Genomic DNA, 27,823 nt, shown 5'->3' on the forward strand with positions numbered 1-27,823 from the left:
AAAATAGATGTCCCGCCAAAGCCTCATGCCGTCATGGAGTAGGCTTCTATAGCTTTTGCTTGATCCGTGATCCAGTGCTGACATTGTGGGTGTGAGTGCGACATCTGCCCTCGGGTGGGCAGTTTGCATACAATATAACGGAGGGGAGGAGGCTTACTTGCTGCTCCTCCCTTTTGCTCTTTCTGCTTTTGCTGTTTTCCACTGCCATGAACTGCAGCCCTCTGCTGTGTCCCTCCCTGCCTCGGAGCCAGCCGAGTATGGACTGAAACCTCCACAAACCATGAGCTAAATAAACCTTTCCTTCCTTCATTTTGGGCATCAGGTATTTTGCCTCAGCAGTGAGAGAAAAGTAACCAAGACAGCCACCCATTGTCTGTCCCCACCTGTCTCAGGGTCTGTCTCTCTCATTAAGTATTTCCTACTTGTAAACCTTGTTGTTCCTTAGAATTCATGCTTTGGTTTGGGAAACTCAAGCTCTACAAATTGGACATCTAGCAGGTTGGGAGTTACATTTATTTTCCCCATGCCACCACTGTGCTATTACATCTGCTAAAGAAGTATAATCATGTGTTAATACGGCCCAGTAGCACAGCTCTACCCCATAATGCCCATTATTATTCTGCCCTGCTCTTGACAAACAAGGACAGCTCCCTCTACCTTTGCAAGCTTTGTTCTGGCAGGGAGCCACAGCTCCTTTTCATTGAATTCTTTCCCAAGAGATTCCTATTTTAACCTTTTCCTCTCACAGCCTCCCATTATGCCAGGACCCTGCAGAAGACTATAGCCAGTATGAGAGGTACTGGTCTTGTCTAAGCACCACAGAGATCCTTCTCAGGTTTGTTCTGAAATAAATGGGTCTTTTTGAGCTCATACTTTTGTTTTTTCTGCATATTTTTTAACATTTTCTTAACAGAACACTGTTCTGGACTGCCCCGGGGCTCTCAAAGCAAAATGTTTCACTTTTGCAATTTTCTGTGTCTGGAGGGTGGGGCTTCTCTCTGGCTGCCTCTGCGTTCTCCCTCAGCCCCTGGCTTCCAGGCAAGAAGGTGTTCTATTGGCTTGACCTAACAATGCAGCTGAGATTTGTTCACTGCGTCCCTTTAAAGATAATTCAGTTCTGAAACACTTCTGCAGGTTCAACACCTGGCTCTAAGAAAATAATCACCTCTGCTGCATGAGATAGAGTGGTGCAGGTGTGTTCATCCTCTTTGTTACAAGGCAGCTTTAACCAGTATTTCACCTTTAGAAATGTTTTACATATGAATCAGTTACCAGTTGTTGGCCACCCAACTTCAGAAGAAACATTTCAGATTCTGCAAGAGTTTCTGCTGAGCACCAGCCAACCTGACTGAGAGAGAAAGCTATCTCGCCTTTGAATAGAAGTACAGGGAAAAAGACTAGGCTTTTTTTTTTTTTTTTTTTCATTTTTGGATTTTTGGTTTTTTTCTGATGATGTTCCCAAGCCTTTTTTCTACAACCTGGAGGTAGGGAAAATGTTAGTCTTGAGCACTGGTTTAGAAAGTGAGAGTTCTGTGGCATATTTACCTTAGACAAAAATCCTAAATAGATCAATCTATTAAAGAAGTTAAACTTTCATCAAGGAATTCAGCAGAAAAATGCAAGCTATGATTTGTTGGAAATTTGTGCCAATGTACTATTATGTGCTGGTTTTAAAGCAATGATGTCCCTTTTCTATTTCTCAGTTTTTGAAAAACCCAATCTTTGTATACTATAATAATTTATAAGTCAAAATATTATGTAAGTACTGTTCAGTATTCAATTGTTTCTGACTCAAGAGTATGAAATGGAACTAGGCCAATAATCATGGCAAGAGACGTACTCTGATTGCTAATATAGCTGAGATTTTTTTAAACGGAGAACTAATTTATATGTACTACCCTTGGGTAACATAATCCTGATTTTGAGAATTAAATTCATAGTGTAGTTTTGCATATTCTAGTCATAGCTATTTTAAAAAGTATGAGCTAATGGGTATTAACTCATTACCGTGAATAAGAAAATTCACCTTTCCTATCGTTTACATATTCCATTATTGAAAAATTTCCATATAAATTTAAAACATCAGGTAGACATTAACCTGTGATTAGAGGAAATAACTTCTACTCAATATCTCAAATAATTAGTGTATATACATAAATTTAATAATCCTAATAAATAAAATTGAATTGTCATAAAATTAAATTTGTAGATACTTTAAAATAGTGAGTTGCACTCTTGTTACACATAACAGAAGCAGTATTTAAAATCACTTTATATTTAGTGAACAGATAAGTTTTGACTGCTCTTCAAATATGCTAGTGGGAACAACAAGAATTCATTTTTTACTTTTATTGCTAGTCTAGGATAAATGTTTATCATTTCCGTACTAAGAATTAACCTTCTATATTCTTAGGAGGCCACCTGTAGTCAGACAACTGCGGGGATATGCTGGGAAAAAAATAAGATCCAAACAGTTTATCTGTTATATATTTCTCACAAATTAAGTTGTATGACATTAATATTATTGACTCTGACTCCACTGTAGAGAATATTTTAAGTTCTTTTCACATATAAACAAAGTGAGGCAAAGAATTACAATACATATTATGTATTATGATGAACATTTTGTGTCTGGATGTAAAATTGCATTAATACTTGACACCCCTAGTTCCCACAGAAAACAAAGATTATACAGCATTTGGATAGACTTTGCCAATAAACACAGTTGAAAACTAACTCAAATTTCAAAAGCTTTAAAAAATAGAAAATGTGAGCTCAAAGTTTTATGTTAGTATATAACATTTAAAATATTCATGCACCAACTTAATTCTTTACATTTCTCTTTTCACAGCAAGCTTGAGCTACTCTAAAATATTTAATTCTATAATATTTGTTCCACTTCTGTCCTTTACTTCTTTGAATGTCCATTTCCTCATCTCTTCCATGTGCTGGATGTTAAGGTCTCTTCATAGCTCTCTATCACTCAAAACCTCAGAAGACATTTATTTCATCTTCTTAAACTTGATTATTAATAAGTCAATCAAGCTTTCATTTCAAGGTGATTCAGGTAATACCTTAGTGAGGCCAACACCTTCTCTTTTAAAACTTTTATTCCTAACTAGAATGTAGATATCTTCAAGCACATAATAAAATATTTTAAAAGACTATAGTGTCTCCAAAACTATATGATAACAATTAATAAGATTTTCATTGAATATTAGGATAACTATGATGTATGAATTGGCAAGACAGAAAGGCAGAAAGGACTTGTTTCCCAGATAATGTTTTCAGAAATCTTGGAGTAATAACCAACTGCAACCACAGAGCTTAACCATCAAGACTAGAGAAGAAGACCATCTATGTAAACTTGGCTTCAGCATTTCAAGGATATTCTTTTCCAGGAAAATAATGGTGTAAAATAATAAGCAACATCAGAAATTAAATTGTCTATGCAAACAATTTCTTCATGTAGCAAACAAATAACTTGTCCAATAAAAAGATTAATGAACTGGAATTAAAGCACTGAATTCAAACTCAACGCCTTATAGATATCTTTATTTGACTTCCCTCTTCTGAGGCACTGTTTAAGAGCACCAAGGTATTATTCATCCTTTCTGAAATAATGTTAATTAATTTTATTTTGTTTAATAAACATCTTTCTGGTGGTCTTTTGTAATTTCTTTTTGGCAAGAATAGGTACTTTACAACTCTAAGTTTTATTTCTGGAAGAGACTGTGATTATTCCTGTTTTACTTCTTCTTATTATTTGTGAAGCAGACAACCAGAGAGACAGTCTCGCGGGTGTTTATCACCCTCCTGGTGTTCAGAAGCGCATCGTTTCTTACATACCCTAGAGTTTCTTACGCATCCTAGAGCTACTAGAGAATGTTATGTCTATTCAGCTACTTGCAATGTAGCTTGGCTGAGTATACCCTAATCATAAACTATAATTTCTAATTGGTACATGTTCTCATCCCCAATTTATATTTCTAGAAACTCCATTTCTTTTAACCTTGTCTAAATTTAAATAATCTTTCTGACAAGAGATTTTAGGGATAGGTAACAACTGTAGGTTCTTTGAATGAAAGCATTTCAAGATTTTTCTGAATGTATATTCTCCTTGGATTGAGTTTGCTTTATAAATAGGCAAGACAGTGGGATGACATCTGCCATTCTACTAACAATTATGGCCGACTTAGCAGATTTGCCTGGCATAATTCCTCTTTTCTTTCTACAAGAGTTACCTAGAATCTTACTGTTCAAAAGAATAAACCTTTTGGTAGTGATCTTTCACCTTCACAGGATTGAAGGAGCCATACAACAAAATATGAATTCCAAACTAGGAATCTGGGGGCTGGGGATTTAGCTCAGCGGCAAAAGCGCCTGCCTGGCAAGCGCAAGGTCGTGAGTTCGATTCCCGGTACCGGAGAAAAACCAAAAAAAACAAACAAACAAACCAAACTAGGAATCTGTGAACCAAATAAAATTATTTATGTACTTTATAGTTTCTGAGATCCAAATAAGATTTTAATGGGAAACTTTTCCTTCAAAATGACCTCTAACAAAAAGGACTTAGAAAATTATAATTAATGTGATTTAATATCTGTAAATTTTAAAAATAAAGCAACCAGGTTTCAATAAATAAAACGTTTTTCTTCTCTGTGCAGGATAGCCAAACACTGCATGAAGCCTTCCGGCTTTAATATATTAATGGATAATTTAGGGCTTATAAATTTTTAAAAAATCACATTTTCCAGAGATAAAATTAGGTAGAATGTATAGAAACTTGGATTTTAAGATAATAAATAAAATACTGATAGAGTTTATTTCCTAAAATTTAAAGTATTTGTACAGTAGGTATTGTTAATACATTAAATGACAAACCATGAAAAGCATACAATTTATTTTAGAAAAAATTAACACCCATAATACACACTAAATTCTACCAATAATAAAATGCATCAACATCTAAATGTAAAATGGGTGAAAGAAACAAGTAAGAAATTACAAAAATTGAAATATAAATGTCATAAATTCTATAATGTTTGGTATCACCTTAATTTGTGAAAATAAAAATTATATGTAGATAGGTAAGTAGGCAGATATAGAAATAGATATGATACTAAATACTTTTTGTCTTACTGGAATTAGTTAGTTCTGGAAAATTCGATTATAAGAACAGGGTTGGATATATTTTTAATTTGAGTTTTAGGCACTATCTCATTTTAATAGTACCATATTAATTTTATATAAAAAGTGAGTTTTTCATATCAAAGAATTTTTTTATATTCAGAGCAAACTAATATTCTTGGAATATTGATTAGTAAACTAAGTCTTTGGAATCCTTTAATAACTCTTTTGCATTTTTCATATTGTTGTTTCTGTGTATTTTCCATTTCACATTGTCACTTCTATATGTTTTTCCTTTATATTGTCATCTCTATATGTTTTTCCAGTTCTCTGTGATTCGAAATGTGCCCTTCCTGAATTCCCCATTCGTGTCACTGTCATTTTTTTTTCTTACCATTGTGCTTGGAGGTCTCTAATACCTGACACGCTGACCCTGAATTGAGCAGCTAGTGATATACCAGTGGGCACAGGGCAAGACCGGCTCACCAGAATCTATCTCGCACAGGACACAGTGATCTGAGCCCGAAACTCAATACATCCGAAACTGTTAACTGGGGACCTGCTCGTGGTCCCCAGTTAACCCTGGAGTTCTCCAGTCAGTACTTGGGATGATGGCGCTGATCTCTGATGACTCACTTCACGCGATTAAGGAAAGAAGGCTCAGGAGGAGAGGGCTGATGGCCAACCTGTCCTAAGAACGGGCCAAGAACACTGTCTTAGATACATATTGAGAAGGAAAGTGTTCTGTACTAATGGAGAACAAAAGACACTCTATGAGAAAGGAGTTCCAAAGACAGTTCATGGAAAATACATGTTCCCCTTGAGCTGACAGTGTTGGGGGCAGCTGAGCTGACAGTACTGAGGACATCTTGGAAAACAGCACAGGAAACATCCCCCACATCCTGGGTGCTACTTTCCGTCGACAGAATCTTATTAGCAACTGACCCTTCAGGAGATCCAGCAGGACAGACCACATCACAGTTTAGAAACAAAGCACACCATATGTACTTTTTCAGTGCTGACTCCCACAGATATGAATGCTTATTATTCTCTCTTAGACTTGTAAGACTTTGAATTTTCCCCTAAAGCATGAAACCACTACTACACTAAGGTGTAATGACCTCACCAGGGAGTTATCCTTGCGACTTCTCCATTTTGCCAAACAAGCAAAATGGCTTCATCCCTCTTACAGGTAGATAAAATGATCCTGTGCTCCTGATCAGACGTCAAAAAGAACTGGGTTTATATTCCAACTCTTCCACTTACTAACTCTTTGAACTGAGACAAGCTATGGAATAATGTCACTAGGAAAACAATGGTATTCACCTAACAGAATTATTGTGAAGATGGAAGAGGATAACATGTGCAAAGTGATTGTCCAGTTCCTGTACCTAGGCACACTCAAAATAACTATACATATTGTACAAATATGTATAATATTAATGATAGGGTTCAGGGTGCTTACGAAGTTTTAGTGTACACAGCAATCCTTGGGAATTCTATTACAATGTAGATTACATGTAGAAAGAGACTTGAGGGTTTGCATTTCTATCAAGCTTGTACACAACACTGGTGCTGTTAGTCTGAGGCCCACACTTTGAGAAACAAAGGCTTGAAGAACTAACACTCAGCTGGTGTGTGTGTGTATAGATATGTGTGCATGTGTGTGTGTATCTAAAAGCCCTAGTGCAATAGATATCATTTTAGGTTAATTCATCATCCTTAAGAGAATAATATTAGGCCAACATCCATATATGTGTGACGTTTTACAATAGAACTTCATGAGCTGATTAGCGTTTGACTTCATTAGACTAGGTAGTTTTCAATAAAATTTGAGATTAAAATAACAAAATGCAGAAAAATTGTGTTCACAGTGGAGGTTGTGTGATAATCAGTTTCCTGCTTGTCTTTACATGGGAGACCATAAAGGAAAAGGAGCAAAAATAGAAAAAAGTAAAGCAGGTTGCAGATGAAATTTTATCCTTGACAATTCAATACAGAGAGATCCCTGAAAAAAATTAAGTACAATATAAATTGTGGGAATTAAAATGGGAGGAAATTCTGTTGTTATTTATTTCAAAGAGAATGACAACCACTGTATGATTTTTGGTTTTTCAAAAGAAGGATTTGGAGTAAGAAATCATTTTTTGGTTTAAAAATGCTGAATTTAATAGACATAATAATTTATTTTCATGCTGAAAAAATTGATCTGACACTACACTGGAGAAAACTAAGAACTGTAGAGAATTAAAAGCACTATTGAGGTACTTTATTAGGACTTCTCAAAAGGCCCAGGTTCCTGGCAGCCTCAATCTAGTTTCTAAAAATTAAGTTCACAAATACTATGTATGTTGCGTTCAACAAGCTGCATTTGATGGACCTCTGGTTCTCTGAACACTGAGATCATGCCTCCTCCAGAACAACTTTGGGTGTGTTTGAGGGGCAGTGTTAGTGCCAGCCCAGGGCAAGTTAGCTAGCTAAGCCGGGTTTTTCACTTTCCTGGTTTTTAGCTATTACACTTCTCAGAACAGCCCTGTATTTCACTAACGTTCCTGTCGGGAAAGAGCTGTACTCACAATAACATCCTGGTGACTGACTTAAAAAGATTCAGTGTGCCTGTGGTGTTTGTACGTCACCTACACGGCAGGTTTTGAAGAGGTTTTGAGGAGGGTATTGCACAAAAATGCAAAGATGTTAAGTAGTGTCTTTATCTCTCAAAGAGCACCTGGCACTATCCCTTGGTAACAGCTGTGGATATAAAGCCCGCTGAGGGATAAAGGACAAGTTACAGGGTGATGATCGTTCTTTATGAATGAAGGGGAGCCAATAAGTGGAGAGCTAAAGAATTTAGTGTGAAACATCACATTTAACCTCTCTTGATTAATCACCCCAAAGAGAAGGTAAACATACGTTAATTCAACCTAGAGATGATAAGTAGAATTCATTGTTGACTCTTGAGGAGCACATTAGTTTCCTACAGAAGTCTTCCAGTTTGGAAATGAAGTTATAAGATTCCTAAGTGAGATATCAATATAAAACAATCTATATTTATTAAGAAATCAGTATGATATGATAGAAATCAGTAACTACAGTGCATCCCTTCCTTTTAACTATGTTCATTACAGACAGGATTGAAAACTACAAATTCAAAGAACAAGTGTTGATAGCTGCCATTAACATTTTGTTTTGTGTTTTTCAGGCTTTTTCCCTTTGTGTGTGTAACATGTTTAGTGAAATGCTTTCAAATGGACTGGTTTGTCTAACTTTACACTTTTAAATACCAGTTTTATTTTCAGGGATCTGGAGCTGCTTCAGCCCACCAGGTCCGGGCCTTTTCATGGAATCAGCTCAGCGTGAAAGCCGGGATTTCGTTATTGGTAGTGTCCACATGATAAAGTAGCTGGCTAATCCCAGGGGAAAAGGGCATTATAATAAAGTAGACGAGAAGGAGCTATTGTCTGTGGGAGCAAGGCGACTATACTTTTCATAGTGTTACTTTATCTATAAATGTAAAATAGTAAGTGAGAAAATGAAACCATCACTTATTCTTATACACGTACTTTATTAAAAAATGAATATTCACTATTTGTACTTCCTTTCGGAATCATTTTTTATATTTCGAATTGCGGTAAAATGTACACGACGTGGAACTTGTCATTTTAATGTGTTTGTGTGCAGCTCCATGGGCCTCGCTGTCATGACAGTGGTGTGCCGCCCTCACCACCACTCATCCCTGGAAATTTTTCACTTTGCAGCACTGGAACTGTGCACCCAAGAAGCACGACTCCTCGTGGCCCCCTCTCCCCTGCTCCTTCCGCCGCTACTTTACAAACCTCACATACGTGGAATCTCGCGGTTGTGCCTCTGTGACTGGTTTATTTCACCTAGTATGTCTTCTCAGTTAACGCATGTTGCAAAATGCTTCACAACTTCCCCCTTTTAAGGCTGAAAAAGAATGCTGCTATTAACAGGATATAGTTGCAGGTTTCAAATCTTTGGGGTACGTACACAAAAGAGGAATTACTGGATGGAGTTAGATCAGACTGTGGCCAGTCTGATGGGGACACGTGCATACCTGTCAGTCACAGAAATCCAGGACACATGTCCAGAAAAACAGTTTCAATCCCTATACCTGGGACCAATCAGAAAATGCTATCTTCAATTCTTCTGGTGTGAAAACAAGCAGGCTTTTCACAGGATGGCCCAGAACTGACAGCAGCCTCCAGAGTGGATATAAAAGATGGCGGCCACTGTGTTCTCCCTCTTTCCTGAGTGTCCCAGTCTCAGTCTACAGAGAATACTTCTTCTTCCACATTTAACTGGCCCATACTCACTCTGCAATGCATATTTCTTTTTCTACCTCTAATAAATGTAAAAGATTGCTACATTTGTGTGTGTCTTGACCAATTTTTGTGCAGGACAATAAGAAACTGGAAAGGATTCCAGGAAAGATTACAGCACTCCAGACCCCAATAATAGAATCATATGCTAAATTCTATCCTTTAGTGTCTTGAGGAACTATCATATTGTTTTCTAAAATGGCTGGATTATTTTACATCCTCACCAGTAGTATGAAAGAGTTTGAATATCACCACATCCTTGTCAACACTCAGGTTTTATTTTTGACAGGTAGTCAAAGGGATGTGAAGTCATTTTTAATGAGTGTGAAGTTTATTTTGCCTTCTTTGACAATATTTTGAATTTAAGCTTAAAGATGTATGCATGGCTGTTGAAAAAGATGTTATCTGGGTGCTGAGAGCACAACTCAATGGTAGAGCTCTTACCTTAAACAGGTGAGATCCTAGGTTGAATCTCTGTAGCACAGCCAGAAATTAAAAAACAAAAGGGATGTTTATGTTTCCAGCATTTCCATGTATGAAACTGTTATTAATAAAGTAATATTTTGGTAGATTGTTTTGTGAAATGAGAATCTTTACTAACCCTGAATAATTTCCTTTGAAAGACAGAAATGATTTTTATTTTCCCTGAAAATATGGAATGGAAAGCTTCCTTCCTGGTACCTGATATTGCTTATTAAAATACTTATGTGATTCGGAAGAATATTTGCTTTCGTGCATTCATGGAAAGGAAACTACAGAAGATAAAAGAGTGCACACATGATATGTGACAACTCTCAGTTGCTTTGACACTGACCCAGTGTTCTCTAGCTTTGAGTCTGCCAAAAATATCCCAGATGTTTCTGTCAGCCATAAGAAGCCTGCATACTTATGATTAAATATTTTTAAGTGATTTAAGAAAAAGAATTCACAGGAAATTTAGGGACAGGAAATGGCTTTTCTTTTTGTAGCATTTTTTCTCGTTGCCAAACAGAGGCAAAAGTGTAAACCCAGGAAGTAAATCATATACCAGAAATCAGGGCAACAATAGCTTTATGAAATCTATTTTAATTCTATTATTACATCATACTTCAGCACAACCATCTCCCAATTGCTTAACCATCTTTTACTTTAAAGTCTCTTTGAAATTATCGTACCTGCTACTACAGATATTGATTCATGCTATTGATCTAAGGAATAAAGTGAACACTGATCTGATATTTTTACCTAGTATACATATTATTTCAAATTATTTCAATGCCTTGGGTGGGTTAATAGGGCGTGACATTATTGGATTGTCAAACACACAAAGTCTCTCATCTATTTCAGTGGCTCTGAGCCATTTCAATAGACCTCTGTGATTGCTGACAGCTGGATACAGAAGAAAAGAGTAAGAATCAAATGGGAAGGTTTAAACAGTACTGTCTTCATGGTAAACTGTAAAGTGACAGTATTGAATTCTCTATTGGCTGTCCACAGTAAAGAAGGCTTCACAAGATCTTGCCTTTTGCTTTTTATCTAACACTGTTATTTGGTTTGATTTGCCTGATTTACCAGTCTTTTGTTACAAGCTTTCAAATCAGGCTGAAACTATAGACTTCTAGTTTTGTCTGTAATTGGTCCAACATATGTGGGACATGTGGGATTTGTGAATAATGCACTTTGCTGGCCAACAGGCTCAATGCCAACTTAATTGTTCCAAGTAACGGCTTGTTCCTTAATGAAGAGTTCACAATGCCATTGTTGTAGAAACATAATGATTATTTTAGGACAGATGGCAAAGTGGCAAGTTGGAGAAATTGTCCATATAATTTTGACTCTAAATCCTGAATCTGCTGAACAATAAGAGTTTGAATGGTTGCTTTAGAAGGGACTTTTATAGAGTTCTGAATTACCCACTTACTGCTCAGCTCTTCTTTCTCTTTTACTTAAATAATATAATCTTTGCCTATATGCTGCAACAATGTCAGTCTTTAAACTATTGAAATTATCCCATGCATATTATCTGACCACAGTGAAATGAAATTGGAAATTAACGACAAAAGGAGCTCCAAAAACTCCATAAACACTTGGAAATTAAACAACAATCTCCTGAACAACCAATGGGTCACAGAAGAAATTAAAGAAGAAATAAAAAAAACCTACAAACAAAGAAAATGTAAATACAACTTACCAGAATCTGTGGGATGCAATGAAAGCAGTCCTCAAAGGGAAATTTATAGCAGTGAACTCACACATAAGGAAAACAGAAAGAGAATGAATAAATAGCCTAATGCTGCACCTCAAACTTTTAGAAAAAGTCAAGCCCAAAGCCCAAAGAAGAGAGGAGATTATAAAGATCAGGGCAGAAATTAATGAAATTGAAATGAAGAAAATCCTACAAGAAATAAATGAATCAAAGAGTTGCTTCTTTGAAAGAATAAATAAAATTGATAAATCCCTAGCCAACCTTATCAAAAAAGGGAAAGAACTCAAATGCATGCAATAAGGAAAAAAAGGATGAAATTACTACAGATCCTACAGAAATTCAGAAGATTATTAATACCGACTTTGAAAATCTTTACTCCCATAGGATAGAAAATTCAGAAGAAATGGACAGATTCCTAGATATGTACAAATTATCAAGGTTGAATCAAGAAGATATAAAAATCCTGAAGAACCAAATATCAATTAAGGAGATTGAAAATGTGATTAAAATTTACCAACAAAGAAAAGCCCAGGCCCTGATGGATTCACAGCAGAATTTTACAAGAAATTCAGGGAAGATTTAATACTAACACTTCTCAAACTCTTCAATGAAATTGAAAAGGAAGCAATTCTCCCTAACTCATTTCTGGAGGCAAGCATCATACTGATACCAAAACCAGAGAAAGACCCAACCAAGAAAGAGAACTACAGACCAATCTCCCTAATGAATATAGATGCAAAGATACTCAAAAAAAAAAAATACTAGCAAATAGAATGCAGTATATCATCAAGAAAATCATACAACATGACCAAGTTGGATTCATTCCCGGAATGCAGGGATGGATCAATATTCACAAATCAATAAATATTATATGCCATATCAATAGAGTCAAAGACAAAAGCCACATGATTATTTCAATAGATGCAGAAAAAGCTTTTGATAAAGTCCAACATGCATTCATGATAAAAACTCTACAAAAAATAGGAATAGATGGTCTTTACCTCAGTCTGATCAAAGCCATCTATGACAAACCAATAGCCAACATCATACAAAATGGACAAAAACTGAAAGCTTTTACTGTAAAATCAGGAAGAAGACAAGGATGTCCACTGTCTCCACTCCTATTCAACATAGTTCTAGAAGCATTAGCCAGAGCAATTAGACAAGAGAGAGAAAAGTAAAAGGAATAAGGATAGGAAAGGAAGAAGTAAAATTATCACTATTTGCAGATAACGTGATACTTTATATGGAAGACCCCAAAAACTCCGCAAGAAGACTCCTTGAACTAGTAAACAAATTCAGCAATGTAGCTGGATACAAAGTCAACATCCAAAAATCAATAAACTAATTAAATATTTGAGTAATGCTGAGAATTTATTGTAATGTGTGCTGTAATTCCTAAAATGTGAAGGCAATACAGATTTTAATGTCAAGATAAATATATTTAAACATTAAAACATGAATCTCAATTGTTTATATTAAATGTAAATAGCTTATTTTTTACCTTCAGTTTTATTTCTTTAGCTATAGACCTATATTAAAATACCTATTCATCTGGTATAGCACATGACTCTGTGGGACTGTGAGCATGCAAACATATATCCTAATCCAATGAAAAAAATATGTGTATGTTGCACAGAGAATGAATTTCTATCAGACTCACTATTATTCTTAGGGGAAATACGGGCCTTTTGTCTGTACCTTTTACTCTAATAGAATGATGTAATATTATGGAAATTTTTCTTATACCTTTTTAGTAATGCTCCCACCAAGTACTAGGAAAATTAAACATGATTGCAGCAGAAAGTTTTAAGATGAACTCAGTGAAATTAATGAAATTTTGTATAATAATTTATTGCAAGTACATGTACTTTTCTTGTAAAAGTGCTTTAACTTTTATTTGATTGTCTTAGAGAATCTGCAGTTTGAATTAGGCAAGGAATCCTAAAGTACAGTGTACTTCATTTCAAAATATTTTGCCTAATTATTCTAAAATTCTTTTTTGTGTAGTCAGGGCACATATTAATTATTTTATTGATGTAACATATATATTCAGATTGCTATGTCAGCTGATTTTACTCACCACCACTACTCTTAGCCATTGAATTCAAAATTTAATTGAGTTAAATATTGGTAATTTACAATCTCTTTATTGCCCATAGATGTCTTTGTCTAAGTACACACGATGTTACTGTAACACACTTCTAGCTCTCATTAATTTAAGTTTTCAATACTTTTGGAGCAACATGTAGTCTGATACAAAGTGCTCGGTGAAATATTAAAATGAAGGTAAGATCTAGAAAACTAATCAAAGGTCATATTTACCAGGCTCTGCCTATGCCAGGCTAAGGATTTGGAATTTATTTGTAGAAAATAATGAAGCATTGAAATTTAATCTTCCATGGATCATCACTGAAATAAGCTGAAAGATGAATTTGAGGGGGATAAGGTCAGAGGAAAAGTGGAACAGATAAAGAAAATTTACTTTTGCCAAACAGAGATTGAAATTTTTATTTATTTATTTATTTTTGATACTGGGAGTTGAACTCAGGACCTTGCTCTTGCCAGGAAGACATTCTGACACTAAGCTATTCCCCTGGCCCTGAAATCTAAAATAAGGTACTAAGTTTGAAAATATTTAGGAGGAAAAAAGCATAGAACATAGATTCTTCTAGCTGAAATTAAGATGAAAATGATACAAGAAGAAATGACTTTGGCAGAAAAACTAAGTTTTCAGCTTGGGGTTTGTGTTTTGGTTTGTATTTTATTTTATACCCAGTTGGGACTGTACAGCAGACACCTCAAGATATAATTTTAAGCTTGAGAAATAAGTTTAAATTTAAAAAACATATTCAAAATTTACCATTTATATGTTTGGTGATTCACAAAAGCGGTGAAGTCACAAGGATGATCAGAATGAGAAAGGACAAGATCTGAACCTTGAATTGTATGATTTTTTGGAACTTTCAGGTTCTGACCACAGGAAGAACAGTCCTTAAAAGAGAAAAAAAGCCAGATGTGGTGGTGCATGACTGTAATTGCTGCACTCAGGAGGTTGAGACAGGAGGATTGTTGTGAGTTCAAGACCAACTGGGACTACATAGTGAGTTCAAGGTCAGCCTGAACTGTATAGTAAGACCCTATCTCAAAAAGAAAAGAAAAAACAAAACCAAACCAAAACAAAAACCAAACAGAGTAAGAAAAGGAATGGTCAGGAAACGGAGTATAAAAACATGATACTGCCAGGAAGGGGTGGGGTGGGAATACAGAGTTTAAGGGAGGGTAGTTTCAACACTACTGAAGGATAAAATACGTTGAAATTTTTAGAAAAAAAAAATAGGAAAATAACTTAAAATAGAAATTAAATAACTTAAAATAAAAATAGGAAAATAACAGAAACAAATAAGAAAATAACTATTTCTTAATTTGACAGTTCATAAACAACTGATCTTTCAATAGACTATATTAAAATAATCATACTATTTTGTCATTATTATGCTATCTTCATTTTATATGAGGAGTCAGTATAACTGTTGGTGTTTGTTATATATTTTGTATTTCTGATTATATTTAATCTGATTTTTCAGAGCTAAAGTACCATGAACTTATCTCATTGAATATTTTATATCTCAGTATGTCATTATTTTCCATTTAGAATGTTTGCACTGCACCATCCTGAAGCTCTGTTCTGTGAGGGAGATTTTGTACAATATAATAAGATAGTCACTGAAGAAGTTTGCCCCAGCGAGTAGCTTAATTTTAGGGGAGGCAGCGGCTTTGGCCATGGGGCAGGAAAGGGGTGGAATTGAGCTTCTTGTCATACAGCATCTTGGTGAATGAGTACTGGGTGCTGAGACCAAGTCTAACCCACAAACATAAAGCTTTCCTTACTTAGAATCTATTCCATCTTCCAAATTTATAATTCCTGTTATTTTACACCTCAAAACCCAGAGTCAATCCCTGAGAAGTTTCCCTAATCCCAAAAACATGCTCTGGTTACTGTGTCTGACACTCACACCGTTTTATGTAAGTTCTCTCCACAGCATTTATTACAGTTGAGGCGAGGCTTCTATTGAGCTGGCTCTTTGATTCACACTAGCTAGACCCTCCTCTAGACAGGAGCTCTGTAACGGTGAGAAATAGCTTATTTCTTGCCCATCCTTTTGCCCTAGTACTTAGCAATGTGACAGTAAATAATATTTGCAGAAATGATTGAATGAACAGGCATCTATACACATTATGAAGCAAAGGAGTATGGTCTGTAATGTGTAAGACAGTACCAATGACAAGAAATTTTATGGAGTAATGAAATCACAACGCCCAAGGTTTTCTTTTCTTTGTCTAGTCGTGTCCGGTTGTGTTTTACCAGACTGCATTAAAAACAAAAACATAACCTACTGCATCTATATGGAAATAGAAAATAATCCTAATTACTTACGAGGTACTTAACTACCAGGATAGGTCTTTCTAATACGCTAAGTGGTTCCACTAGAAAGCCATATCTTTTTCCTTTGTCTCCTATAATGAGCCAGTGAAAGTCTACAGCTAAAAGTGGATGACCTGCAAACCTAGCTGTCATCTGGACCCTTGTGAAAATGACAGTGTGTTATTCCCTTGCTAAATCTTTTTATCTCCACAGCAAAAAAAAAAAAACAAAACAAAACATGTTTCTAATTCTAGGATGAAATATCTCCTTTTGCATCAGTTTCCTGAAAAATATTCAAATTAAACTGAATATATATTTCTATCACAATTAGATTATAGGGATACACTTTACACACTGCCCTAAAAGCTCTTCCTAGCTGAAATTAATGAGCTGGAAATGCCTATGCAATTTGGCCTATGAAGGCGATTCTGAGAGGCTACGCCTGCAGGTACTAACAGCAAGCCTCAGCTTGCCCCGCTTCTAGAGTGGGAAATATTTGTGAACAACATGAGTTAACTGCTCAGCATGAAAATTTCCTGAAAAGTTTGATCATCATGGTATAATAGTTTCCTGCTGTGAGCTCTTAACTTTTAGTATGCTTAAGAGTTACCTGGAGAGCTTGTTAAAGCGAAGATTCTTAGCCCTGTACACAGACATTCTGATTTGGTTGCTTAATGAGCACCTCGGATAATTCTGATACAGGTGTGTTGTGGATCAGTTTCCAGAGCACTGACCTAGGGGATTATGCTCCATCTCCTCAGCACACACGTAATGGGATCAGTGATGGACTCCTATGGAAATCTCCATCATGACACTTAGCTGCTTCCCTCTCAGACTACTTTACAGATTCAGGGAGTGCAGGACTTAACACTAAACCTGTTTTATTGCTTCTGCTTTTCTTCATACTTATTCCTGTGTTTGATTGCTCTTCACCCTTTCTGCATATTTATGTCCAGTTTTCAAGGCTCTTCACAAATGTCAACCATTCTTTAAAAATAAGGTTCAAGCATTTTTCTCTTTGTACTTTTACTACAGAGCAGAGGTAGCAGATGACAAGATAGAGACTGACCCTCTCCATCCCAGATCTATAGCAGGTGGGGTGGTTAACTGACTAATTGTCAGCCTAAGTGGGGTACACCAGCTGAAATGAGTCACACGGTTCTGGGCACAGAAGACCCACCTGACCACGGAATGGTATAAAAGGAGAATGGGCGAGAAGGATGTCGGCTGATCTTCCTTGGAACAGATTCATTGCAGCTGCTTTTCTTCAGAAGCGTTTTGGCAGTTTTTCTTCCAAGGAAGTTTGGCTGGTTTCTTCCTTCAGGGAGCTTCAGCCCTCGTCTTCCCCTGGGACGCCGTCCCCTGGACTCCGGTGCAGATAGCTCAGGCTCTGGCTCAGGTCCTTCCGCCTTTGGTACAGACACGTCAGCTTCTAGCACATGTTCTTGGCCTTTCTGGTGCACGTCCTTCTACCTGCCTTCTCCATCCTTTAGGCTCCTGATACGGACTTGCATGGGACGTTGCCGCGGGCTCCAGCTCTTGAGTAGATCCTTTGGGTCTCCAGGGTGAAGACAGATGCCTTGCATTCTTCTACATCTGACTCCAGTATGCACTGCCTAACACAGCATGCCACCAACTAGTCACATCACTGACTCAGTTTAATTCTTTAGAATGATATTCAGAAGATACCAGCAGTCTACGTGGTTCAGAAGATGAAGAACCTGTTGGTCACTGCAGCTGTTAGTTATTTTCATATTATAATGACTACAGCATTCTACGACATTCACTTGCTTATTCATGTGTCTCCTATTAGACACAAAAAGAGAACATGCAGAGTTAATCAGTACCTCCTCTCCCTGTGTCTGGCACAAATTTGGCGCAGGATAACGGTCTAATTAGCGAATTCATAACTGTGATAGTTACTTGTGATTGGTCAGCTTGACTTGAGTAGAACTGCCTCGCAGGTTAACAAGGCTCTGGTACGTCTGTGGATTAATGACAGGAGGACTGCAACCTGAAGAGGGAAGAGCCACCTTGGAGGTAAGGGGCACCAGCCAACAGGCACGAAGCCTGGACTGAATGAAGAGGGAAAGAAGTGGACGGCATCTCTTCGGAGGAGCTCGGGTCTGTGCCATTGCCTTTGGATGTCATGTCTGTCATCTCCAGTTCTTTCAGGCTCCAGCATGGACCTTTCAGCCTTCCAGTGCAGACCGGCACAGACTCACGCCCTTGTAGTGAGTTCCAGACCTTTGTCTGGTTCCTCCAGTTCTTCAGCATGCAGTCACTTTGCATTTTTTCCACCCCTGATTCCCCAGGTGTCCATTATAAGCTTACCTAGAAAATCCTTCACATAATCATATATATAAATATATTTACATATATATAAATCTGTTCCTCTAATGAACCCTTAACTGAGGTGATAACTAAATAATATTGATGTTTAAAGGATTTTTTTTGAGACAGGGTCTTCTTATGTAGTCCAGGCTGACCTTGAACTCCTTTAACTTGCTTTGTAACCAAGGCTGACCTCGAACTCACAGAACTTCTCCTGCCTCAGCCTTCCGAGTGCTCAGATTATAGGCATATGCCACCATGCCTGGCTGAAGGAAGATTATATTTTCTATGTTCATGCATTCTATAGAAACAGCTTCTGCTCCTGTATCTCTTAGATTATAGCTTCATTCACTTAATATTTTCAGTTAACTGGGGGCAAGGGTATATGCAAATAAGCCTGTTTGAGAAATGTTTTCCTTGTAGCTTTTGAATATCGTGGAGATTTCTAAACCAAGATATACAAAGATGCTTTTTTACTGGTGACTTGAATAAAGAATTGGAACTTGTGAGTCTGTGGCTACGAGGAGTTAACAGAAGTTGAGAAACATAAAGCTAAAAGCCCTTCTGTCTTAATTCCTGCTTATCGTTGGACAAATTTCATTTTATTGAATATCCTGTAAGCCACTGAGTTTTAATATACAAAGGTTTCACACCACTGACCTTCCCTCAAAGGGCTTTAATAATGCTTATTCTTCTTAACAGAGTGAGATAAGATTGCATCGGATGGAGTTGGCATAATAAGAAGGGAAGAAGCCAGGAGGAACAAATCTCAGCAAAGCAGATATGCTTAATAAATACCTTCAAAGGAGAAGCATTAAAATTTCCAAAGGCCTGTTGTGAACAAGAATTGTATTATTTATAGCATGTGAATTTATTTAACAAGTGTTCTCCAAAGAGCTCAAAATAAAATACATTTGCTGGAGATTTTTGTTCAGTTTAACAAGTCGAGTCTCCAAATAAGCAATTAATGTGGGTGAGGAAAAAATATTACAAGTAATTTCTTGGACTCTTTAAACTACATCAGGCAAATATTGGGTGAGAGAATTACTTGGTATATCCTTTGTGGGATGTTAGTGCCCAAAGAGCTATGCTGCAATTCTTCCTGATACATCAAGAGATTCATAATTTAAAAAAAACTCTTGATACCTGTTCTCAATTGTCAACCCAACTGTCCGCATGTACAAATTGCACTTCTTTCCTATGTCAGCCCCAGCCCATTTGATCAGTTTAGCAAACAATTTTAACTGAACATGCAGGTTTAGACCATTTCGCCAAATGAAAAATACAATGGGAGACTGGTGTGTTTCCAACAGATCTTACATTTTTGCTTTTACACTGATGCCAGAGTTTTGGGTCCCCCCAGAGAAGACATGATATAAGACTAAGCCTATGGAGTTTGAAAGAAGTGTAGGGGGAGGTAAGTATAAGGTAATTAATTGCCAAATTATATATTGTTGAGAGCAAAATGAGTGGAAATAATCTAAATCCACATAATGGAAGCTGAATATCTTTTAAAACATCAGAAATTTTTCTAAGTTGATGTAAAATTTTCAAAATTGTTTAAAAAATGTAAGTGGTAGAAAAATGTAATTTGTGTGATACAGTTTAGAAGGGAGAGATTTTATATATATATATTTTTTTTTCTCTATTTATAAATATAGCTTTTCATTTAGGACACATAAAAATCCCTTAAAATTAATTGCTAACGTTTTAACATGAATTGTGTGATTATAAAGCTTTTTTCAAACAAGTAAATGTAACTATAAAAATTAGTAAAATTACACCGAGAGTGGTGTCACATGCCTTTAATCCCAACACAGGGAAGGTGGAGGCAGAATCACAGGGAGTTTCAGGCCAACCTGGATGATGTAGTGAGCTCAAGGCCAGCCAGTGTCTCAAAAAAAGAATTAATAGATTATAAGTAAAGAGATATGGACATCAGCATTTTGCTTGAGTCTGTAGTTTGACTCCATTCCTTCCAGCTGAACTTGAGTGTCTTCATGTAACACCTGTGCAGCACAGATTTTCCCTGCAAAGTGAGGTTAAGATACTACCTCCTCTATATCTTTGGTTGAGGACTTAAAGAGATAATAAATAGAAAATGTTTTCTGACACATAATAACACTTAATGAGCGAGATTATTATTACAAGACTAAGAAATAAAGAAAAAAACTACTTATGTTGAATTTCACAGTATCTTTTCCAGAGTTTTGTTATGATTCATAGGTTACATACTCCATGAGGTGGTTTTCCTCACTCTATGAATCTGCAGTCTTGAAGGTTTCAGATGATGTTCTACTTGTTCGATGTAGCTGTTTTCTCTGTTTTTGCTCTTCACAATCACTGGCTTCAAACTTTTTGATTTTCAGAATTTCAGCAGGTTAGCATGCGTAAATAACCTAAAATCACGTATGAATGCTGGCTCTGCTGTGTGAAGATATTCAGTGCTCGTAACACGCAGACTCTCTGAGCGCTGAGTTCCCGGTTTCACCACAGAGCTTTGGAGTGCGCTCACAGTTTGTGAGGGTGCAGTTATAAGGCAGGAGGTCAGGGTGTGGACACTGGCCGAGCAGGTGGGCACCAGAGCACAGGCAGGAAAGCAGTTCCCAGCAGAAAGTGCTGTCCTTAGTTCCCAGGAGAAATCGAGCAGGTTTCTGATAGGACAGCCTAGACCTGACGTCAGCTGAGACGTGAGAGATACAGAAGGTGGCCACCATTCAACACCATGGCTTCTTTTTTGCAGTGGTCTGCTCTCACCTTGTACAGTGTACTTCTTTCCTTACTGTTAATTGGCCTGGACTCATTCTGCAGAACGTGTTTTTTTCCTACCTTTAATAAATGTAAAATCTTGCTACCTTTTGTGCTTATTTTGTCCAATTCTTTGTTCTGGACAAAAAAGCCTAGAAAACACCTCTACAATGAAACCCTAGAACCTGGTAAAAATTAGGGTATCAGTTTGAAGATGCCTGGTTCACATTAAATCTTCCCTTTCTTCTCCCTGAACTATTCAAATTCTCCCTCTATCTGTATTAGTTTTCGTTTATTTGTTGTTATTTTTTATCATCTTTTCTGGTTATTTATCTTCATTCACATTCTACTCTCTCTATCAACCCTAATTAAATGCAGTCATTCCCCAGTTTAATTTCTAGCTGATCTGTTTCAGCAGGAAACATAGATGGAAAAGATTTAGGATTTAATCCCATGATACTGTTGATTATATCTGTATGTAGTTTTCTGAGTAGTATAACAAATATGTCTTGAGGATATGAACATTGTTTCATCAATTTGTTGTTTTCAGGGATGAATATTTTACCTCTCAGAAAGGACTTGTTGATCATCATAAATAGGTGAATCTGGAGACCTTATACCTTTCTAAAATGCACATCATACTATTTCCCAAAAGAAAAATTACATATAAACATGTTGTCTGATTAAAGAGAATCTCCTTCCCTTAATTTGTGCTTATTTTCTTGGTTACTTTTTTATTGCTGAGACAAAATACCTGACACCCAAACTTAAAGGAGGAAAGGATTATTTTAGCTCTTAGTTTGTAGGGGTTTCAGTCCATAGTCGGCTGGTTCCAAGGCAGGGAAGGCTTGACAGAGAGGCATTGGAGAGGAAAAACAGTCTGTGGCATGGGAAGCAAAAGGCAGGGAGGAACGAGCAGCCGAGCAGAGAAGCAAGCCTGCCTGCTTTCTGACCCTTTGTATTCCATACAGGCTACAAGCCCATTGATTCAGGCCGCACACACCCAGGTGGGCCTTCCCAATGTCCACACCCAGATGCAAGCTGAACCAATCAGTAGACTAATTTAATACTACACACTCTTAATCCCAGTAAAACACACCCTAGATCTGAGTGCATGTGGCTTTGGGGGGAGCATCTTGACATAATTCGTAGCACTTATATAAGAAGTTCTTAAAAGAGTAGCTATTAATAATTGAACATTTTATTAAAATATACTGAATATATGTCTTTGATAAATGTGGAATAATGCTCAACTATGTTTCAATTATTTGTCATTGCATTAAAAATGATCTGTATTAATTCGAGGCTTCCTAAAAACAGGATGAGATTGAATGTAAAAGACATCTTAGAGTCCCTGTGGAAGGTAAACGGACGGGAAACTGAAAGGCAGGGGCGGCTTCTTACTATAAGACAGATATGTCACTTGTGAGACAGAGAGAGCCCTGCTGGTCCTCACCGTGGCCCAGGAAGTCAATACTGGATCCCAAGGAATAGTTAACCTAGTGAATTAATTTCAGTGTGCCACTTCCAGTGTAACCCACGGTAAGAATAAAGACACTAAGGCCTATTTGTAGTTGTAGGGAGCAAAGGGGGCCTAAGCCCAGCCACAATGACGGCCATCCAGAACAAAGGCCTTGACCCAGGGCTGAACCTGGGTGTTATTAATTTGTGAAGAAGGGAGTGGCTTGAGGATGAGTGATTGTACGAGTGTCAGAGAGTGGGTGAGCGCTGTGAGCTGGGCCAGGCAGGAGGCCTGAAATCACCTCTGCAATGCAGAGAGAAGGATCTGCAGAAAGAATATCTGTGTAACACAACTGACATAGTATCTAAAGTTTTGGGATTGGTGCTTTAGCTCTGATGCGCAATGCTGCAAGCCCTAGGAAGTCATAGCCTCTGTCTCGAGGCTCTATCCCAGCCAACAGCGTGGAGCACTGGCTCTTTATCCCACTTCATCGCACTCACACAAGGGACAACGGGGGTCCAGGGAAATGCTGCCTGTTGTCTCAAAGACTACACATCAGCACCTCAACTGGACCCATATACATTGCTTAAAGCCAGCTGAAGGGAGAAGGAAAAGTTCTAGCCAGTTCTGTACATATCAACACATGGAAATAGGGTCATGTGTACACAAAATGGAGACAAGTGCTCTTCATTCAAGGAGAGTCACCCAGGCGGTCCTCCACAGTGAAAGAGATCGGGCGGGGGGAGAAAGGTCAGGCATTTCAGATTATAACATGATTCTGCAATTATGTCTTCTGGCCAAAAGTGGGCTCCTCAAACAAAAACCATAAGTTAAAAACGTTGCTGTATCTCATGGGAATAGACCTGGATTTGTGCCCCTGCCAAACTCAGCCATTTGCTAGGTACAACTGGAGAAAAGCAAGATTGGGCGATGATGTGGAGAGGGACCCAGGGGCCAGGAGCCGAGGGAGCAGTCGGTGATCTGCAAGGTTTCCTAAGGAGTAAATCAGGACCAGGAAGATTTCACATCTGCTGCAGATTTAAGCTGTACTCAAGGCCAGTTCTCTCTGAAGGGAAGAATAAGCACCACCACCGATGGAGAAGCAGTGATTTGCGTCCATGTCTAACCCTCAGACTGCTCTTGCTTAAAATTCAGTTTGAGAGTCAAATATCATCATTCTGGTTCTTGAGACTCCTATTTAAAAATCAGTTTGATTATGCTAGATAAGAGGTGATTTTGTAGATTTAGAAAGTAGAAGTTAATTGCAACACTTACTCTCTGAAAATCTCTCTTGTGAGTGGCAGTAACAGGAGAGCAACCGGCAGTTACAGTAACACAGGTGGTAAGAGGAGAGGCCAGCTTGTCCTCAGTTTACTCTAATACTAGCTTCAACACAAATGTTAGTGGGCAGGACCAACAGCTTTGGGACCAACAGAGACCTCAACCCAATCACCAGATTTCTGGCTGAAGACCCAGTCAGGAAAAAGTTTCTTGGTGACTTCCACACCAACTTACTCTTCACAGATCTATTTCAGGGGCTGTGTTACTGGGGTCCTAGGGTTCTGTGTGTCCTTCTAGAACCAAGTTATTGTTGTCTTGAACAAAGAATGGTCAAGACATGCACAAAAGGTAGTGAGGTTTTACATTTATTGAAGGAAAGAAATATGCTCTGTAGGGTGAGTAGGCCCAATTAGAGTAAGAATAGGAGTATGTTCTGCAGGATGAGAGCAGGCCACTGAAAGAGCTTACAGTGACCATGAGCAAATGGCCATTGTATTTTGTATTCTGTACTCTCCAGGCTCATGTCCTATCAACATTCTGCTTGATTTCATCCCAGAATAATTAAAAACAGCATTTTCTGGTTGGTGCAGAACTTGGGGGCTGTTTTTCTGTTCGTGTATCCTAGATCTCTATGATTGATGGGTCATACTCACTTACCAAAGAAGTTTGCCATACTTGAATATCCTACCCCAGCCGGACCTGTCGACTTTCCAAACTGCTTGCCCAGTGTCTCTTCTGGCCCTTCTACTTAATATTTCAAGTATCCCTCTAAAGAGTCCCCCTACTTGTAAAAAGCTTAATTTCTATAATAACGCTCTTTTTCCATATATACTCACACAAATTCTGATGCTCTCATTTCTCATAATTACACTCAGATGACTCTCTTTGTGCAACATCAGAACTAATTTCCTAACTAGAAACGTGATGTTTCAATTGGCATGGGGAATAACTATATGTCATTGTCACTGACATTGTTTCATTTTAGTAAAGTTTATAAGGTGTATTATGTTTAGGGAGAAGTAAATGCAAAACAATAAAAGGCATATAGTCACAATTATTTAGTGGCTATAACATTTGTATAGAAACTACTCACTCTTAACCAGGCTACCTGTTTTGGGGGGCCTTTCCCAGCCAAAACTATAAGACCTATGGAACAGCACTGGGAGGAATGGCTTTCCTGTTCTCCTGGATGTTACAACTCCTCAGGCCACTTTTGTTTGTACTTCTTCTGCCTTTTGGACCCTGCCCCCTTAATCTCCTGTGCAATTTGTGTCTTCCTGGCTAGCAGGAAGGTGACCTTTGAAACTGAGGACTACCAGCTGGTACCAGCAAAGCAATATTTGCAGGGACCTCTGAACTGATCACCCATGGAGAAAACTATACATTATTTAAGGAGATAGTGTTTAACTTTGGCACCATGGCCTATGCATACAGTCCTGTGACCCTAATTTTCCTGGTTCTTGGTGGCCCAAAGAGAAGATTGCACTTGGCATGTCCAGCTTGAATAGAGTATTCCAGAACAGGAAAGATGGCACAGAGAAACCCAGGTTGAGTATAGAGCTTCTTTACCTCCATTCTCTTTATGTTCCCATACTTCCCATGCCCTCCTCTTACGTATGTGTGAATGAAAAGAAGCTTCTTTGTTCTCCAGGTGGAAATTTCTGCTCTGCTTCAACACCTAAAGCTGTCTTCCCCACCGCTCATATCTGTTTGCTTACAGTATCCCCCTCCAGGAGAAGTAGTTCCGGATTCTGCAGGGTATGGAGCATTGAAATCCTTTAGTGACTTCTGGCTGAAAAGAAGCACTACAGGGCAAGCACTAAACTCTTTGCTCTCTGTTGGTGGGTGATCACTTCAGAGGTCCCTGCAAATATTGTTTTGCTGGTACCAGCTAGTAGCCCTCAGTTTCAAAGGCCACCTACAAGTTTACAACTGCTAGCCAGGAAGACACAAATTGCACAAGGAGATAAAGGGGGCAGGGTCCAAAAAGGAGAACAAGAAGTACAAACAAAAGTGGTCTGAGGAGTTGTAACATCCAGAACAGGAAAGCCATATCCCCCAGTATCATTCCACAGGCCTCATAGTTTTGGCTGGGAAAGACCCCCTAAAACAAGCAGTCTGGTTAAGAGTGAATGGGTCCTTGAATCCATCTGACGTATTTTACTAATCCAGAACTAAAAAGGGTGATTAGCCACCACAGAGGCCTGCTACATCTCTAACCATTATTAGATCTAAAACTTCCTGGTGGGCTGCAACCATACAGACCACAGAATCTTGGGAAGTAGTGAGGTCTTGTAAGATTGCCCCTGTTTGTTTGGATAAGTCTCCTACCAAGGTGGATACACTGGTGGTAGTGATAGCATTATAAATTGTTCTACCCACCTAGGTAACAAGAAAACCCACTCAGACTATCACCTCTGCCACCGTTAGGCCATTTATTTTGGACAGTGGTGTGATTTTGTTAGGGATGTAAACAGCTAGATCACTTTCAGGCAACAGGACATATTTTAATCTCCAGATCCCTTGGGTAGCATGCGCCAGGGTGGAGCCATAAATTTGGATGGACTTGAACATTAGACCCTGTCTTGGTTACTTTTCTCTCGTTGCTGAGACAAAATACCTGATGTTCAAAATTAAGGAAGGAAAGGTTTATTTAGCTTATAGTTTGTGGAGGTTTCAGTCCATACTTGGCTGGCTCCAAGGCAAAGTAGCACATGGCAGAGGGCAAAAGTTCATGACAGCAGAAGACAGCAAAGCAACAAGAGCAAAAGAGAGGAGTGGTAGAAAGCAGCCTCTTCCTCTCCCTTACACATGCAAACTACTCTCCCCAGGGCAAGGGTAGCACTCACATCCCATAACCAATCAAACTCTAAAAGCCCGCTCTATGACTGCCTGAGGCTCTGGGGGGACACACAGACACAAACCATAACAGACCCCTTCCAGGCAAAGAAGTCTGGGGCTTCTGACCCGTTGGTCACACTGTTGGTGGGCTTTGGGTTTAGAAATGTTTAAGTATAGATCCACCACCACAAGGCGAGAGGTTGAAGGGATTTGCTTCTAAATAAAAGCCCATGGGGCAAGAGCCCTGACACTGGAGATCCCACTGTACCCATTATAAGTAAGTGTTATGGCTTGTGTTTAGATGTCCCCCAAAGCCTCATGTCATAGATAGGGCTTTTTCAGAGGTAGCTTGAGCTATAGTGTGTGATACTGGAATTTATGTAGTGCAGTGCTAGGATCAAGGGCACTCAGATTAAGGGTGTGAATGCTACCTGCCTTAAGTAGCCTGAATAAAATATAAGGGATAGAAAGAGGTGTGGTCATTCCTTGTTACTTTGCTATGTTTTGCCCACCATGAACTTTCTCTGCTCTGTGATGCTGCCTTGGAGCCAGCCAATTACGGGCTGAAACCTTTACAATCCATGCGGTGAATAAGTCTTTCATCCCTTCACTTTGGATGTTGGGTATTTTGTCATAGCAGTGAGAAAAGGAACTAGCAGAATTTGGTACCAGTGAAGTGGGGACATTGGTGTGACTGTAACTGACCATGTGGTTTAAGAGACTTTCAAACTGGCTTATGCAAAGGTGAACAGTTAGGACAAGTTTAAAGATTCTGCCTGAAAAAGTAGAGCTGGAACATCTGAGGCTGTAGTTAACAGGAGATTCTGGTCAGAGTACAGGAGACCAGAATACTTATGGAAAATCTGCTGATAAAGGCAAGACTCAGGTAGCTTCTGCTGAGCAGGACTGCATTGGTTGTTGGACTCCAGACTATGTGTGTTATGCTTTGGCAGAAAATTTTGCTCATGTTCAAGGACTTTGCCTCAGAGTGAGAGTAAGGGTGGTTGACTAATTAATCTGGCAGACAAAATTTCAGAGCTGTCTAATGTTGAGGTGGTGGCATGCCTACTGTTGGG

Source organism: Chinchilla lanigera, unplaced genomic scaffold (assembly GCF_000276665.1).
Source record: "Chinchilla lanigera isolate Chin_1 unplaced genomic scaffold, ChiLan1.0 scaffold00039, whole genome shotgun sequence".
NCBI lineage: Eukaryota > Metazoa > Chordata > Mammalia > Rodentia > Chinchillidae > Chinchilla > Chinchilla lanigera.